This window comes from Chinchilla lanigera, unplaced genomic scaffold, assembly GCF_000276665.1.
Source record: "Chinchilla lanigera isolate Chin_1 unplaced genomic scaffold, ChiLan1.0 scaffold00020, whole genome shotgun sequence".
Classification (NCBI taxonomy): domain Eukaryota; kingdom Metazoa; phylum Chordata; class Mammalia; order Rodentia; family Chinchillidae; genus Chinchilla; species Chinchilla lanigera.
Window position 1 is genome coordinate 2,197,402 of NW_004955421.1, and position 5,198 is coordinate 2,202,599.

Below are 5,198 nucleotides of genomic sequence, written 5' to 3' on the forward strand. Positions count from 1 at the left end.
CATTTGTAGGGAAAATTATATACTATTCTCCACTACATAGGTATTTCTTGTAGGTTTCTATTTCTTGTAGATTATGCACTCAAAGTAATTATCCATTTCCAATATCGTTTGTTGCTTTTGACTTTAACTCCAATTTACTACTATGGCTTGGAAGTCTACCTTAATTACTGGCATGGTAGAAATTCTTAGTTCCTTCTGAGATTGTCTGCATATTTCTTGGTATATTTTCTCTATCATTTAAGTATTCGTCCATCTTTTTTTCTAGTATACAAAAGGCCATATATTTGGTAAGCTATTACCGATAGAACTTTATTTGCCTCACAGTTCTGGAAGACTGAGAAGTTTTAGATCAAGGGTTTGTATCAGATGAGGATCTTATTGTCGTAACCTGGCACAAGGCATCATGTTGACAAAGACTAAGAAAAGCAGAGAGACAGAGAGAGAGAGGGAGAGCGAGAGAGAAAGAGGGAGGTAGGATTGGAGTTTGAGAGGGAAAAGAAAGCAGAATTCCCTCCTTTTAAATTCACTCCTGCAAAAACTGATTTATTCCATTCCTTCTTAAAGGTCCCCACTCACTTAATCTTGGGAGTGAACTGTGCTGTGAACCCAGGGCCTTTTTACTGAACTATATTCCCAACCCCATTTATGAGGCAAGGTCTTTCAAATCTTTAAGCTGCCTGTGCTGTTCTCAAGCTTGCAGTCCTTCTTCAGCCTCCCAGAGTGCTAGGACTACAGGAATGTTCCACTGTACCTGACTAAGGTCTCACTTAGTACTGTTTGAATGGTGATGAAATTGCAACATGATTTTAGCAAGGGAGGACATCCACATCATAGCACCACACAGGAACTGTGACAGAAGTAGAGACTTCTTGTTCACTTTGTTTGAATTCTAACCAGAAATCAGAAAGTAGTGAGTAGGAAAAAATGTGAATATAAGGAACAACAAAGAGGACTCCTCCTTCCAAGCTGTCTGTTGTAAGGAGTGGGAGTTCATCTAACCTACCGCAATGTCTAACAAGTACCCAAAGCCAAAAACCCAGATGCTCCTTATTAGGAGTGTTATGAAAACACTGAAAAGCACAGAGAACAAGATGAACTGAAACGTCTGTGAGAAAGAACATTTCCTGAGTGAGCTGATGTAACTCAACAAATTTGCCAAGACTGAAGTTCGTGAGGAATCTGGCTAGTGTGGCTCTACTATGAAAATAAGAAACCCGGAGAGTTTGGGCAGCTACATGGGGTGATAGAGCAGATTGGAATGAAAAAAGGTAGTCAGTTTCTCTGAAAAACTTTTCCTGAGAGCAGTGCTTTATGGGATATTGGAATATTAGAACAGGTATAGAGTAAGATCTTTGTTAAGTTTGTGAACTTAACATGGGTACAAATTCTCAAAGAAAGACGGTTAATTCTTTAACAAATATATTACAAGTGTTTTCTTACAAAGGTAAAATAAGAGGTACACTAATTCTGGATGAACCTGCCTTGGAACTTCCAAATCGAAACTCTCATGAATGGAAATGAACTTCCACTGATACTACCTGTCAAACAGAGGAAAAGGTAAACTTTACAGGGAAGAGACAAGGTGACGATCTTGTTGAACATAGTGAAATTAAATTAGAAATCAATAATTGAATGTAAGTTTCAAAGGATGATGCACATTTATAGGATGACCTGATCAGAGAGGAATTCAATTTAAATTATTTTAAATTTGGAGTGAGAAGAAATTTAAAAGACATGTATCAAAGTTTTAGAAATATATCTAAATTTCAAAATATAGATGCATATACTATAAATAAGGAAAAATGAAAATCAAAGATCAAACCTGGATTTCAGAAGTCAGAATAGGGGCTGGGGATTTAGCTCAGTGGCAAAAGCACCCACCTGGCAGGTGCAAGGTCATGAGTTCGGTTCCCGGTACCGGAGAAAAACCAAAAAAAAAAAAAAAAAAAGAAATCAGAATAATAAGGTCAAATTGAAACACCAAAATGGAAGTAAGTAAATAAAAAACAAGAAATATAACAGCATAAATAAAATAGAATGTAGATATGTAATAGCAGATATATATTTTAGTCTACAAATACTTTAGCTGTTTTTGAGCTCAATTTATTAAGATAAATCAATTCTTTGCCAAACTTACTGAGAATAAAAGTGAGATAACACAAATTTCTAGTGTAATACATAAAAAAACCCATTACACTATGGAGTTTCCAGATACAAAAAAATAAGAATGTGTTATAAATAATGTTATGTCTATCATTAGAGCTACACTCAGCAGGAAAAAATCTTGAAAACAAAACCTGATTTATTGTCATGGAAATACACATAAATAGAAAAGTACTGATATCCTAGCATATCTTTTAAAAGAAATGAAAACTATTTCTACAAAGTAAAATTCAAGATGGGATAGGTACCCTGGTAAATGTTCCTAAATATTTAATATGGAAATGATATCAACCCCTTTATAAAATTATTCAGGGAAAACAATAGCTAAAATACATACCACTGCTTATTTTGAATAACCAACATTATGTACACAAGAAAACCTAACACAGATATCACAAATATAAGATCCTTGATAAGCTAGATGTGGTGGTGCATGCCTGTAAGTCCAGCACTCAAGAGGCTGAGGCAGGAGGATTGCAGTGAGCTTGAGACAAGCTTCTGTAACATAAGCAAGTTCAAGGCCATCCTCACTACCTAGAGAGACACTGTCCCCCCCCCAAAAAAAAAAAATTGAACCTTGATATATGTCAGGAAAATAGACAGATACACCAAATAAAATATTATAAAATATAATAAAATTTAAATAAAAAATATATTTATCTATGTGAAATTCTTTCCAGCAATTCATAAGTGATTTTACATTTTATTTTTTTTTTTCAGATAGAGATATTATCTTTACTAGTTTTATCTGAACATGCGCTTTTTTCTTTGCTAAAAAAAAAGCAAACTGTGCTTATGGCCACTTGGGTAAAAACACAGTGTTAAACTTAAGAAGGTCACATTCTTTGGACGGGTTTTATTCCGAAGATGTTGAACCCCTTGACATAACAGCAGCTACCGCCTCACACAGCAGCATACAGCACATATTCACCTTTGATACTTTTCCGGTCTGCCAGTCTTTCTCCACACACTAGCAGTTATCCTAGAACTCTGTGAAAGTAGTTGCCAGCTCATAAATATAATCACAGAGTGTATGGAGAAATAAGTCATCTAAAATCTTCTGCAAAATCTCAGGGAAACGTAAAATGCAGCGGCCTAGTTTCCACTCCTTTTCATGGTCTAAAATGATCTTGGTCTCCTGCGCGTCTTTTCGGAGCATCTCTTCATCGATGTTGGCCAGACGTGCAATGGACCTGATTCTAGTGAAAGCACACAAAAAAATAAGCAGCTGTGTTCCCTCTGTCATCTAGCATTTTGTCAAAGGAGAAGATATAGGCATTCATCTGGTTATGGGAAAGGTCAGCGTATTTGATACAGCCATAAGTAACAGATGTCTGAGCAGCTTTCAATTCCTCTGGAGTTAAGACCTTATCTCTCTCTTTTTCCTTCAATTTATGCATGGATCTTTTTAGTCCTTCTTCCAGAAGGTCTATGAGGCGCACTGTTTCACCTGAACGTGTTTTAAACTTCTTGTCTTCCCCCAGCACCACACCAAATCCAGTGTGGGCCACTCAAGTTACTTTTGGATCATACCAACCCATCATCTGAGCAGCCGCAAACACTGTTTGGGAGTGCGTCGCTTGTCCACTGTCTACAGTATAGATAATCACGTCTGCTTTTTCCTCAAATAGTCTTTGTTTAATAGCAGCCATGTCAGGTGTGTCATAGGTATAACCACCATCTGATTTCATGATGGTCAGTGATACAGAACCATCTGGGACAAACACAATTTTTTTGGCCATCATCCACTTGCACGAATCCTCTATCTTCAAGTTCTTTCATAACAACAGGCATTCTATCTTGATAGAAGGATTCTCCTCTCTGTTAAGGAGATGTCCAGTGCCTCATAGATTTTATTAAACTCTTGGTGGGAGACATCACAGACAAGCTTCCAACCTTGTGTAATATCTGGGTTTTTGCTCTGGAGCCACACAACACACTGATATGCTCACTTTTTAAATTCCTCTTCAGTATCAAACCTTTTCTTAGATTCCTTATAAAAGGCCTGAAGATCCCCAATAGGTGGTGAGACTGTCAGATAATCTGGAAATTTATCTTGCAGGTGAGCGATGAGCATGCCGAATTGGGTCCCCCAATATCCTGCATGGTTTATCCTGAGCACATCATATTCTGCACATTCGAAGAGGCGGCTCATACTTTCTCCTGTGACAGTCGATCGGAGGTGGCTTACGTGCATCTCTTTAGCTATGTTGGGAGAAGAAAAGTCAACTATAACCTTTTCATTCTCTCCAATGGCAGGGAGTTATACTCCATTTACCAGAAGATTGGTCAACTGTTCTGATACAAAATCTTTTCTTAAGTGGACATTAATGAAACCAGGACCAGCAGTTTCAACTTTTTCTATACATTCATTGTTTGGCAGGTGTTTGGTAATGTTTTCGGCAATTTCTCTTGGACTTACTTTCTTGTCTTTGGCTTTGAGCATCTGAGAAATACCCATGGCACTATTACACCGATAATCTCCAAATTTGGGCTGCTGACTTGGTGTTACTATCAGAGGAGGATTTTCCAAGTCTGGATATGCAGCCTTAACGGCACAACCAAAGATGTCTTGAAGGCAGCTATTGATGTTAATCATATTTTTAGTTGGTTTGTTCTTTTCTGCCTGAAGACTCTTTTGAAAAATATTCAGTCGATACTTTAATTTTAAATTTTCTTCTTGCAACTGCTGCAAATTGAGAGAAGATTCCAAGCAGCTGTAGTTTTTCAACTGATCAATCTCAGCAGTCAGAGATTTAATCTCTTTTTCCTGCTGCAGCAGCAGCGGAACACCAAGCCACCAACCCATCCATCCTCAGTTCAACCCTTTAGGGGCCAAGTGGCCAGAAAGGGGAATAGCTGGCGGCGGCCCTAAGCGGATGTCCCCTCTCCTAGCTGCAAAGTCTCCTGTGGTTCTTGGTGTTATCCTCTCTGGTGCCCCCTGGCGGGGACCAGGAGACACCGCGGGAAAGACGAACACGAGGAGAGGGCTATGCTAGTGAACTGCATCCCTGTGATGTTGGGCGAGTAGGAAG

At 38.3% G+C, this 5,198-nt stretch overlaps 1 pseudogene; it reads right to left on the bottom strand.

Annotated features, from left to right (window-relative positions):
* Positions 1–2,999: 2,999 nt before the first annotated feature.
* On the bottom strand, positions 3,000–4,976 carry LOC102024014 (annotated as a pseudogene).
* Between the last annotated feature and the right edge of the window lie 222 nt (positions 4,977–5,198).